The following is a 13,568-nucleotide window of genomic DNA, read 5'->3' as shown; positions in this document are numbered from 1 at the left end:
ATAGGTGGGAGGCTGGTCTGACCTTGGGTTTCCTGGGCGGCCCGGCTGCCTAGTTCAGGGCACTTGGGGAGATGGGCCACAGAACTGAAAAATGACACAGAGTGGGGGGGTGGGAGGGGAGGGTTAGCGTCAGGGCTGAATGAGAAGGAAGGATGGGTTTGTGTGTAAGGCAGGGATGCAGGAGACCTGGGTGCAATTTCTGGCTGTGCTACTTACTCCCTGTGTGACCTTGGGCAAGTCACGTACTCACTCAGTGCCTCAGTTCCCCATCTGTAAAATGGGGAGAATAACTGTGTTGTCTGCCTAGATTGCTAGCTCTTCAGGGCAGAGGCTGTCTCTTACTCTATACAGTGCCTTGCACTGGGGGGGGAGGGGGCTGATCTCAGTTGGGGTCTCTAGGCTGGCCTGGGATCATCAATCTCCAAGACACACAAGTACAGTGTAACACAGTAGCCACCACCCAAGCAGCCAGAAGTACCTCTGCTGTGCCCAGCTCCTTCCCCTTTTTCAGGGGTCTCTAAACCAACCTGCACAGTCTGGCTCATCTTGGGGTCTGGTGTCTTTATTATCACAAAAAACCACACAACCCACAAATCTTCTCCCCAGGCTGAAGCTGGGCACAGCCCCTCCTGCCTGCAGTACTGTCCCTTCCTGCTGCCTGAGAAGATACACGGCCTGGCCAACGTTCTTTGCCTTCTCCCAAAGGAAAACAAAACTTTCTGCTCGACCTCTTTACCCATCCCCAAGTCCCTTCTTCAGGGACCGCTACAGGAGAACCTCTCTCCCTGCAGCTTCACTCTGCAGTTCCCCCTTCTAGTTCTGTCCTCCCTGAGCGCCTGCTGACCCTTTATAGCGCAGCTGCTGTTTCTGCCCCATTAATTGGCTCACCGGGGAGCCCTGCTCTGGCACAGGGGAGCTGGACCTATTTCAGGGGGGGCTGCCCACCACCCTATGGCATACAGCTCCTGCAATGTGTGCTGGATGCTCAGAAATGGACCCACCCCTAGAAATCAGTTATGGGTTATTTGTAGGGGGACTCAGCTGGATGAGGGGCGGTGGGGAATTCCCTCGGGAGTTCAACCATGCACCCAATCTTCTGTTTGTGGGGGCGGTTTGAAATCACTACTTCCCCCTGCAGCCCAAGGATAAACAGTATACGTTAGAATGATTAGCAAACACAGCTGCGTGGGGATTGGTCACCACGAATAAACTGAGTGGGCAGCAGCAATCGGAGTTAGGACTGACTCAGTTGTGCAGGGAGGGGGACAAAGCCCTTGGAGGGAGAACATCACCTGGAAAACCTTTGGGAGCCACATGCATTGTGGTGCAACCAGGTGCATTCCAAAGGCAAGGGGTTTGGTCTCCAGGGGTGAGGCTAGGAGTCTGTTCCTTTATGATCCAGGGATAAAAATACCCCTTCCAGAGATAACTGATGAGTAACTAGAGAGGGAAGTTCCCACTCCCAGCCCATATCCTTGGACAGGACTGTGACTCATAGAGACCCCAGAGTACCAGGGGACAAAAGCAGTGGGTTACAGACGGGAGGAGTGAAACCTGGCAGATATGTGCCACTGAAACCCATGGGTGGGGATCCCCAACCAACACAAACACGGCAGCCCCCTGCGAATGTGTGAGCCCCAGCCTGACCGAGAGCATTTCCAACCTCCCAAATGAAGCCAAGTGCAAAAACGTTAAACAACATCAGCAGTGCAAAGTAAATGAACTATACACACCTGTTTGGGTGGGAATAATCTACGGTGCTGTTAACACCCCTCGGGGGAATGTGTTTGAGAAATACAGAGGACTCCCAAATAGTGGGGGGAAAAACACACACCTGGTGAATGAACTGCTGGAACAGAATGCAATCTCCCTCTTAGTATTAATGACCACAAATGATTATTATTAATGGTATATATTGCAATAGCAGCTGGAAGCCCCACTAGCCCCGTTGTGCTAGATCCAAGGATGGCTCTCTCGCTTAAAAATGTCCACACTTAAGGAGTGAGACAAGCTTGTCTCTTGCCCGTTTCCCTCCCCTTGGCCAGATGTTTGTTTCTTTAGTTGGAGAGACAAATCCAGGGTGGGTTGAGCAATGACAAAGTCATGCCAATAGCAGGCAGGAAAAGTGGTTAACCTCCATTAAGAACAAATTGTCCCTCTCCCAGCCCTGCGCTGCGCGCTGCTCATTCTGGCTTGGGGTGGGGAAGTACCTCTGGGCCTGCCGGAGAGGGGATTGTTAACTAGGCTAGCTCTGCTTTTTGGCACCAGCCTAGTGCACAGACAAATGATTTGCTGCTGGCTTTAGTCTGTTTCCTGCCTCTCCTCTCAGTATAGACAGTTATTGTCTCTTTGCAGGCACTTGATGCAGTTTCATTTCTGCCTCTCAGGGGTGGCCGGGGGGAGCTTATTTCTCCCCCTTTAATATCAGGGATTTGCTTAGTGGTTACCCCTTTAAAAAAATGCAAAGCCCAGTTTGTCCTGTGTCAGGGTCGTGGGTACGGTTCCTGTGATCAGTTATTGCAACAATGATTGAAGCTATCTCCCGCCTCCTCCATCCCCGCCCCTTCAGATGGAAATCTGGCTGAGAAGTACCACTGTATTTGGACTCTGAAAGCCTCCAAGGAGCAGCCTTTGTCTCAGGCTTTGATTTATGGGCAACAACTTTGTTGTTGCTGTTGTTGTTACTTATTAAAGAGAAGTGTTGAAAATAACAGAACCTGGCACCTGCTGAGGATCAAACAGCTTTTGGGTCAAGGGAAACAACTCTGGGTCAGAACTAACTCCCAGGCAGGCTCTCCATTGAGTGATAGGTATGTGATAATGTGGTAGCACTCAGACTGGGTGTGGGTGGTCAGACCTCGAGCTCAGAGCCAGAAGCCAGGAACCGGAACCAGAACCAAGGCTCAGGACGGGAAGCAGAAAGCGAGCAGACTGGGGTAACATGAGCACAGAAGTAACGAGAGCTATAAGCATCGAGGAGCCAGAGCCCCGCTGCTGCAGAGTTCAAATGCAGGCCCGCAGGCTGGCTCCCTGTAGCCAACCAGGTGATTTGTCAGCACCCCAGCTGGACTCCTTAACCTGGCCTGAGGGCTGCTGAGGCACTAGCCTTCAACACAGTCCTGTGTTGGCTCTGTTCTTTTATAGCTCTGGGCACGGTCTGGTAGTCAGATGGATTGTGCTGCATTCCTTTCTCTGGCACAGGCTCCTTTGGCAAGTCCCTTCACCTCTTTGTGCCTCAGTTTCTCAGTCTGTGACACTGGGATGATCCCTATCTCCCTATGTTGTGGGGAAGTTTAGTTGATTCAGGTCTGTGAAGCACTTTGAAATCTTCTTATGAAAGGCACTGGGAGAACGGCAACCTACTCCATTATCTTTCTCACTGCTCTGTGCTGAGCATCAGTTTTCTAGGTCTTTTACCCTTAGCTGGAGGCATTTACTGATCTTCAACAGCTCAGAAAATGATCTAGTGCTTTTCTTAATGGAAGTCTTTGCACCTCTAGCAATCTTGACCTTCCCTCCCATGATCTGAATCAATCTTCTTTCTATCCCGCTGATCTCTGGGCAGCAGATGGTGCAGCGGTGTTCTGCTGCATGGGCCTGAAACATTTAACATCACCCTGGAATGAGGCCCATTTCCAGGCATGATTACGGCTGGGGCCCTGTGTTGTGGCACAAGATGCTATCTAGCACAGGAAGTATTGCATTTCCAGATGCAGAGGGTAACAACAGGATTTCAGGAAACCATGCAGTTGATGATGTATGTCTTCAGGTAGGCCAGAGCTATAGATTTCCACTTCCCTCCAGGAGGCATTGGTTTGCAAACACAGGGAGCTGCTATCTCCCAAGACTAAAAGCCCAGGGTTGTTTTTCAGTCCCACCCGCCACTTTCTTTTCCTTTATCTCTTTTCCTGTATATTGTCCTCAGTCTACATTTTCAATTAGTCTCCCTTTCCTCCTGTTAACCTGCCTCTGATGCAATGGGGCAAAACACAAAGAACAAACAGAACAGAAACTTCAAAATAAAAATCCCAAAGGCATCCATGGGAAAGTGTGGGTGTGTCGAACCACTACGGGATTAAAGTAATGTCTGGGCAAGCTCACTGCCAGGATATTAGATGAATGCAGGTTTATTGCTTATTGTCACTAGGATCCCCCATCATAGAGCAGGACCCTTTGTGCAGGGCACTGTAGCTAAACAAAGATGTAGTTGTCCCATTTCCACCCATTGTACGTGGTGGTTTAGTAGCTGTGTCGGTCCTAGGATATCAGAGAGACAAGGTGGGTGAGGTGATATCTGTTATCGGACCAACTTCTGTGGGTGAGAGTGACAGGCTTTCGAGCTTATATTGAGCTCTGCTTCAGGTCTCATTTCCACCAGAGCAATGTTCTATTTGTTACTCAACTCTAGTTATTGCTAACTCAGGGGAGCTGCCAGTTCCTGAGTGTGATATAAAAACCCAAGTGCCTGACCATTGGTGATCACTAAAGATCTCACCGCATCTTTTGCAAAGGCAGGATTGATGTTAACCCCACACCAAACTTCCTACTTGGGAAATTACATTCTGCTGACCTAAAATTCTCCCTGCAGTTTGGAAATAGCCTTTTTCTTATTGGCTGTGTGTCTATCTCATCTACCTAAGGATTTTATATTGCTGCCCATCACCAGAGCATCTGAGCACCTTTCACATAAAATCAGTCGCAATGATGAATCCCTTAATAGGTTTTCATGGAGTCTCTGGTTCTTCTCAAGCTAAGAGCTCTGCTTGGGGCATGTTTTTTTTTTGTTTGTTTAGTTTGTTTTGTTACAGGATTTGTTTTGAGAGGGCCATTTGGGTATAAGAGGGTGCCAGTGTTTGTAACAATCTTATGGTGAAAAGGATTTTGGGGAGGAGGTGGTCATGATGGGTACCCAATGCTTCCCCTAGATGGTCAGACTCTGGATTTGTCTGATCTCCTCTAGCAGTTCGTTCCAGAGCTGGATCCCCTTCAATTGAGAATACTTTGTCCCCAGCTCTCATTGTGCTTTGCCCTGGATTTTGAGATCTCTGTTGCCTCAGAAGAGCCCAGCTGTTGTGGTGGTTCCTAAATTGAAATTCCTGTGTAGTGTTACTTTGTGCTGTTGTCACTTTCCACCCCAGAGGTGGCTGCATTTCAGTGGTGCATGAGTTTTGTAAAGCACTTTAGGATCCTTATGGAGGAGAGGTGCTATGTAAATGTACACTGTTATTATATAGTAAGGTGTTAACCTTGTAGTACGCTTTAAATCTAGCAATTGTCAGGGGGAAAACACCTCTGTACTTTCGTTTATCAATGAATAAACAGTTGTAACTAATTACATAGAAGGTACCTGTGAGTACCTGTAACATAACTAATGCACTTTATCTAGCAGTACTAAATATATACCTCCGCTGTGATGGGGAAGTCATAAAATTAGATATGCTTTACACAGTATAGGAGCTGTTTTGAAACAAGGAATTCTTGTACATACCGCAAAAATATTTTAAGGTGTTTTAGAACAATGATATGTAACAGTGCTTTCAAGTGTATAACTCAGCAGCTTTCTTGTGTAATAAATACACCTCTCAGATCGAATATCCCTAAGGCTGAAAGGTGAATTAGGGGTGGCTTAAATCTACCTTCTACCTAATATCTGTGTTTGTTGCTAAAAGCATAGAATCATAGAATATCAGGGTTGGAAGGGACAGCAGGACCACACATGAATAATTCCCTCCACCAACAACCCAATAACCTCAGCTACTTAACTAATAATAATAATGCTTAGCTCCAATATAGCAATTTTCATCAGTAGATCTCAAAGCACTTTACAAAGGAGATCAGTATCATCATCCCTGGTTTACAGATGGGGAAACTGAGGAACAGCGTGAGGAAGTGAACCCAAGTGTCCTAGAATCAGGCTGCTAAGTTACCCTGGGCAAAAGATACTCCCTGCTAGTGCTTTTGAATGCCTGAGTTTTTGAGAATCCTCTATCTGAAAAGCCAGCCCCTTTAAAGTGAAAAGTTTGGCACCTAAAAATCATTGTCAATTTTGAAAATGTAGGACACTAGAGATGGAGAAATACTGTCTTGATTTCTTTAGGTCAAGACTGGCTGTCTTTCTGGAAGAGATGCTTTAGCCAGGTACAAATTCCTGGGCTAAGTACAGGGGTATCTGGATGAAATACAATGGCCTGAGCTATACAGGTCGGACTACATGATCTAATGGGCCCTTCTGGCCTTAAAAGCTATGAATTGACACTTAAGTCCTAGGCCTGACTCTGCCACTGACTTCCTCTGTGGCCTTGGCCATGTTGCTGAACTGTTCTGTGCCTCTTTGCCCTCTGTACAGTGGTGATAATGCTAGTAAGCAGCCACACAGGGAGCTAGTGTTGCCTAATTAATGCAAGGTTACAGTGTGCTTTGAAGCCTGTGGATGAAAGCAGGTGCTATGGAAGGGCAGAGTATTGTTATACACCAGGTAGCGGATAAGGGACAGCAGGCACAGATACCCGCTGCAGAATCCTGCCTGAGGAAGGCTGGTTTGGCCTTTTGCATTCTATGCTGCTGGAGGGTCTACCACACCAAGAGGGTGGGGTTTATCTCCAGGCTGGAGAGGGGGGTGGGTGGGAGAGAGGAGTTCAAAAGGGCATGGAGAGGAGCTGGCGGAAAATATTTATTACCTGGCAGAATGCGCCCGAGCGTCCGATAATCCTGCTGCCCAGAGCGGGGGTTTCCAAACGCATTCCCCTGCCTCAAAGCCCTGCACTTCACTGAGGCCAGGGCTCAGCCCTATTAACATTCCTGGGTGAGATGAAAGCCGCATGCCAGCAGTTAGCCAAGCTCCCTGAGCAGAAACAACACCTGCTAAAGCCATGTGCTTGCTCCGTTTTAAAAGCAGAAAGGGGGCAGGAGGGAAAGTAGATACATTTTGCAGCGGGAATCCATCTCCCGCCAATGCACTGTTGTGAACACTAACCCACCTGGTTCTGCTTTACAGCCCTCCTCTTCCATCAGCGACCTGAGAAGCCAAAGCCAAGAGTCCAGGGATCAGGATCTGTGGAAACAGTTTTTTATCAGGTGGATTATCCTGCATGGGCTAGAGAGTGAGATCCTCGAGCCAGCTAGCTGAGGCAGGAGCTGTGCAAGCTGCCTTGACATGCCTAGTGTCCTACTGTCAGACCTCCCCATACCATGGTCAGTGTGTATTACCTGTCCCACTCTCTGTGTCCACAGCTCTCTCTGTGGGGCACCGATGTGTTAGCTCGAGCTGTAGAGAATTGTGCTTTAGCTTTGGAGGCACCCAGTTCACTCCCAAGTGCATCAGCCAGGAGAGCCGTCCTCTCACACAGTTGTATTTAATCGTCAAGTCGATTATTGCTGTTAGCATCAGAGCTGTAAGCTATTAGGGTGATGATGGCCATAAATGTACCAGTGATGGCTGTGTGTTATGCTCACCGTTACCGTATTATTTCACAGCAACGCCTAGAGGCCCCCGCTGCAGTCAGGGCCCCTTCCCACTAGGCTCTACGCAAACACAAAGTAAGAGAGAGTCCCTGCCCCACAGAGCTTACAGCTTAAACAGGCAGCAGGTGGGAGGGCAAAGAGGCACAGAGGTGATGTGACTTGCTGTGTTGCTCTGCACCTACAAAGAACACACCCTGGGGCCTATCCCAACTGGTTCATTCAGAAGTGAGTGGCATGATGCACAGGCTGGTTAGAAGCTTGCAGCAAAAGCTGCTTATGTAGTTTGTGCCATTTCCACTGACTGATGGCAGCTGCCAAGTTACACAAGTTTAGCAGCAACCTCCCTCCCCACCCTAAAATCCAGAGGGTGCTGGGACTTTGCCCTTGCTAATCTGGCTGTCCTCAAAAGGGCTTTAAAGCACTCCTGAGTTTCTTAATGGATCTGGAAGCATGCAGGGAATTCTCCGCAGGGGGTGGATTGCACATTGCCCTTGTTAATTTCATCTGAAACAGGACAAGAGGGGAAAAAATTCCAGGCATTCAGGTCTTTCTTCCTTTCGTTTCATTTCACCCTCCGTTAACCAGCGAGTGGTGGGGCAAGGGGCGGAGATGTGAAATGTCTTTTATTAACCCAAGTGGAAATGGAGGGGAAAATGTTACAGTGCTTTACGGATTAATAAAATCTACTTCCGTGCAATAGCAGGACAGCAGCACAATGAAGTTGCGGGGTGGGGGAAGAGGGAAGTTCCCTCCGGCACTCAGCGTGCACATGACCCCATCTCAGCTTTTACTGCTACATTTCAGTTTCAGTCAGTCAGTCCTTTTTTAAGCAGCAATAGTTTAAAAACCCGAAAGAGACGAGGAAGCAGTTTCCTAGGGCATCACTGCCTGCTGCAAAAATCTGAGCTGGTCCCCTAACACTCTGAGAATCTGTGGTCCCCACATCTGTACCCGAGAGTTCAGAGTGGGGAAGGAACCCTGACAAAGCCCTTATCATTCTGTGAAATCAAGACCCTGGGTTGGAACCTGAGTATCCCCTTCCCCTTGCGGACTGAGAGTTACAAGGGGGAAGGGGAGGAGGAGCTCTGCATCAAACTCAGCAGACTCCATTTATTCCAGTGGCACTGGTGGTGGTCGTTGCTCTCTCCCATGCGTCTCTTGGAAACTTTGTTCCTCTTCCTTTCCAAAGCTGGATCTCAGACATTCGGTGCCTCATGGCACCAAAGGCCCCACTGCCGTGCTCTGAAAGTACTTCCTGCTGCCATCTCCATCAATCAGGCCCTAGGGTAGGAGCATAAGAAGTACCAGTGTCTATGTGTGGTTGTGATTGCATCAGCTTGTGTTTTTATTTTTAATTCAACAATTTTATTGTATACTTTTACATAAGAAATATTGCAGAGGTGACTAGAAAACGTTTTTAAGCATCCTTCCCACCAGCAAGTGCATCTCCACCCTTCGTGTTTCTGGTGTAAATCACTTGGGCTCGGTGCTTGGACACAAGTTAGATTAAACCTTTGCTGAGCAGTTCTTGGAGGGCAGCTCTTACTAAAGATCCTCAAATCTTCAACCTTTCAGACACTAAAGCTGGTGTGATGAGCTTGGAGTTGGGCATTTCTTTGCACAGTTTGTCATAAGTAGCCTTATCAAACAAGACAAGGTTGTTCAGCTTGTCTCTTACTTTTCCTTTGGACCACTTCTTTTTTTGGCTTTACCCCCAGAGTTGTTCACTGCGTCCTCATCTTTCTTCATAGACTTCCCTGCATCCTTCTTCTTCATACTGTCCTTGGGGGGCATGGATGCTGCTGCTACTTCAAGATGTCGTTAGGTAGGCAGCCCTCTCCAACCAGCTTAACAGAACCCCAGCCCTAACCACAGAACCAACCCCTCTGACTAGCTTGGGTGGGCGCAGTGCCCAGTTCCAGGGGCCCAGATTTCACGTGGAACCTCTGAGTGCTACTGTAATGCAGCTGGGGGATGCTATTTTAAGACTAGAACTAGGATCTTGACATTGTCTCTGAAGAAAGCCAGTTGCATGTTGAGCCTGAGGGGGACAGCTCATGATTGTAGAAAATTCCCTTGAGCAAACGCTACCCAGAATGATGCAAACTAAATACAGCAGGGTGGAGGCCAAGTGTGTGTGTGTGTGTGTGTGTGTGTGTGTGTGTTTCAGCTTGGGTGGCAAACTTGCCCACAAGTTGCTAATGCTTGTCATCAGAGCTGGCCCAAAGCCTTAGTACAAATACGAGCCAGTCTATGAACAATTACTTCTCCATATTGAGTTACAGTGTAAACTGGGTCAGATCCCTGGTCCATATAGCCCACTAGCTTGGCTCCAACAGCGATTAGTACCAGAGCATCAGGGGAGTGGGCAGAACAGACCTGTTGGAGTGACCCACCCATCTTCCCCTCCCAGCTTCTGGCAGTCAGAGGTTTAGGGTCAGTCTGCATTCACTTGCAGCCCTGGTAAGACCAGGCTTGAGTTTTGGCCCTGTTTTGTACTGGCTACATTTTGAGAACTGACATGTGATTGTGGGTGCCCACACTGAGATGTCTAACCAGGGCCTGATTGGTAAAACGTGAGCGTGTAGCGCTTTCTATGTATCAGAACCCTTTATGGCGGTTCCTGTTGAACACCCACAGTTCCTAGCTATTGTAAGTTTAGGCCTAAACCCAAACCAGAGTCTTTCGTCCAACCCTCCTGCCTGTTTCTTCTGAGGCTTGGCTGAAGTTAGAACTACAGCGTCACAGTAGTTAGACCAACCGATTGAGTCTGATCTGCTGCCTGGGACAGGCAGCCAAAACCCAGGCACTAAACCCAGCAACTGAAATTGGACCCAACTATTACAGCCCAGGGCTTTGGCAATGGAGCAAGGGCCCTGCCTCTTTCATCCATCCTAGCAAGCTATTAATGGGTCACCCTCTACTCTCAGCTGCTCACCCTCCGGTCAGCTCTACACCGCAGCTCTGAGAAAAGGAAAGGAGAATAGCAGAGGTGCCACAGGGCGAGAGCCTCTGCCTCACCCTTTGACTGTAGGCAGCAGGTTTATTCTAATCCTCCCCAGGAACGTGAGGCTGGTGCTGCACGCTTGATAAAATCTGGGTGGAGGAGGCTTGCTCTCATAGAAAAATGACAAAATCTTTCTATTGTTCTGAGGACAATTCCCTTCTCAGTTCAGGTTAGGCAGAGCGCTCCCTGTGACACGCATAATCCCCACACTGCTGCTGTGATCTCAGCACCCTATTCTCCCACCTCATATTAGCGCTGTTAAATTACACTGATTGTCATCACCCTCCCACGTCTCATTAACTGCATGTCTTGCAGGCTCTTGGCTGCTATATGTTTTAGCAGCCCAAAAGGCACTGAGTGACTGGGTGGTCTGCTCTGCATTCTTCTGCTTGTACCTGAATAGACAGAGCTACTTAGGCTAGAGACAGTTCTTCTGCAGATACAGCTGATGCATCAGGGATACCCTCCACCTAGGCAGCACTCTGCGTTCTCCACTCAAGCTGTCCTTTGCTTCTCAAAGAGAAGCCTTCTGGGTGGAGAATGATCCTATAGGAATTAAGCAACAGCTGAGAAGTTCCAGCATGGTGGATGGAAGAGAGATGAAGGAGTAATGGTCTCAAGTTGCAGTGGGGGAGGTTTAGGTTGGATATTAGGAAAAACTTTTTCACTAGGAGGGTGGTGAAACACTGGAATGCGTTACCTAGGGAGGTGGTGAAATCTTCCTTAGAAGTTTTTAAGGTCAGGCTTTACAAAGCCCTGGCTGGGATGATTTAATTGCGGATTGGTCCTGCTTTTGAGCAGGGGGTTGGACTAGATGACCTCCTGAGGTCCCTTCCAACCCTGATATTCTATGATTCTATGATTTGCGGGGGATGTGCCAGGTTTGACCAATTCCAGTTCAGACTGGAATGTGTTAGTGGGTAAAACTTGTCCCTTGCTGTGAAGGTTGATAGCAATGCTTGGAGTGGCCAGAACACAGGACACTCTGTGTGTAGGGGAAGAAGGGAGGGAATTTGACTGAATACAGAATGGGAATTCAGTCCTCGCTGTTAAATGAGCCCATGCCACCTACCTGGTGAACCAAAAGACTGATTCAGCTTTGGATGGTTATCCTGTATGTTTTAACTAGCATTAAGGCTCAACCCCTTTCAGAGTCTGAAATGGGGGAATAACCCAAACACCGCTGGAAAGATGCGGCCTGGTAGGTTTGTGACTGGGTCTGGGAGATGAGGACTGGAGAGGTGGCTGCTAGAGATCATCCCCCAGTACCACCAAGACCACTGTGCAAGGCCCTGACAGAGGACTTGTATGAACACTAGAATAGGAGACACGAGTGCTACTGCTCCCATCTACAGCTTTCTGCTCGCGCCAACCCTCTCGCAGCCACCAACCTCCATCGCAGCAGGTGCACGCAGAGCCCAGTGGAGCTGCTGGGTTCAGAGCAGTGCGCAAGCGTGTTGCATTGTACAGACTAAGGCTCAAGGAGAGTTTCCGAAACAGGGAGAAGTGAGGCAAGAGTCTTCTTCTGCCTCTCCCAGGCCAGCACACGCCCAAGCTGTCCCCATGGCCAACGTGACATTGCACCAAGCTGTACTTTCATAGGAAACAGAGGGACCAGAAATGTGAAAGGAGACTCCATGGAGCCCAGGAATTGAGATGCCATCTCACGAAAGGTGGAAAGGCTTCTGCTCCAGAGCTGCTGGCAGGCAACTCCCGTTGAAGCAGCACCAACGCCAGCTGGCAACTCCACACCAAGTGTCTTTTAAACTTGAATCTTCCCACGGTTCGTGGGACAGCTCAGAGCAGATGGACAGACAGGCAGACGAGAGTTCAGGTCTACATTTTGCTTTTAATTTAATTTAATGAATTTCTCTGGACCACATTCTGGGAGTGGGGTAAGAAAAACGTACACATCTTGGGAAAGGGTTGGGAGCCAGAGAAGAGACATGGCAAGATAGTGCAAGGGGCTTTACAATTTGAAGAGTTACAAGACCCACATTTACAGACTGCTTTTCTCCTTTGACAGATACTTGAGAAGCTTTGCATTGGAGCCAGGTTAACCTAGTGCCATTTTAATTTACATAACAATTCAGTGTTAACAAGACAATAAATATTTTTCCCCTCCAGCAAGGGCCCCAGACAAGCAAAAATATACTTTTTTAAAAAAAAAATTCAAACTTTTTTCCCCCCATTCATATTGGCAGCAGGGAACACATGCCCATTTGTTTTTAATATCATGGTTTTTTGGGGTGCCCAGATTCTAGGTCCACCTGGCTTTTTGCCGCCAGAGGCAGGCCTTGGCTGTAATTTTTAAGAGGGGCTTTAAGGGAGTTTGGCACCTAACTCCCATTGAGCGGAGTAGCTCCTCTAGCCAGAGGCCGTGTCGGATAGCTAACCTTACAGTCTGTCAGAGGATGCTCTTCCAGGCCAATGGATTTAAAGCTGTTGCAAGACAGGGTCCCACTGCAGAGAGCAGCGGGTTTTTATTACTTGAACTTGACTATGGCCCAAGCAAGATGCATCAGAACCCAAACAGCTGGAGGAGTTAAGATTGGGACTGTAGACCAGCCTGCAATACATGTTACACTAATGGTCACTGATGTGTCAAGCCATTTCTGCCTGAAGCGTTGAGATGGGAAAAAAATGTCTCAACATTACAAGATTAAAACAAATGGTGCATTATTCCAGTTCAGGCTTCCCAGAGTGGGGAAGGGGAAAGGATGGATGTTGGACCCCATACATGCCAGTAAATCCTAAGTGCCTAGATTACTAACAAGCCAAATGCTATCTTCTCAGCCCAGTGGCTGTTCTCATGTCATTGCCCTGGCAAGTCTTGATCCCCTTCCTCGCTGTATTTCTACCATCCCATCCTAGCCTTTTGTACAGTGGACAGCAGAGTGCAAAAATTAAATAAAATCTGAAGTCATCCAGCTTTTTCATACCCTAACTTGAGATAACCAAGTCTATTTGTTTTGAGAGGTGAGGGAGTCCAGGAGAGAGCTGCAAAAGTGGTCTGCAGAGTTCTGCTCGAGTTAACCCTTTCCTATACTGCTCTGCAGCAGCAGTTACTCCAGTTTCTTAGGTGGTCATGAGACCAGTC

At 48.3% G+C, this 13,568-nt stretch overlaps 1 pseudogene; it reads right to left on the bottom strand.

The window, feature by feature from the left end:
- Positions 1 to 8,818: 8,818 nt before the first annotated feature.
- LOC144278233 (small ribosomal subunit protein eS25 pseudogene) lies at positions 8,819 to 9,255 on the bottom strand (annotated as a pseudogene).
- Positions 9,256 to 13,568: the final 4,313 nt, after the last annotated feature.

Source organism: Eretmochelys imbricata, chromosome 21 (assembly GCF_965152235.1).
Source record: "Eretmochelys imbricata isolate rEreImb1 chromosome 21, rEreImb1.hap1, whole genome shotgun sequence".
In the NCBI taxonomy this organism is placed as follows: Eukaryota; Metazoa; Chordata; order Testudines; family Cheloniidae; genus Eretmochelys; species Eretmochelys imbricata.
This window is presented reverse-complemented; position numbering and strand designations above follow the sequence as displayed.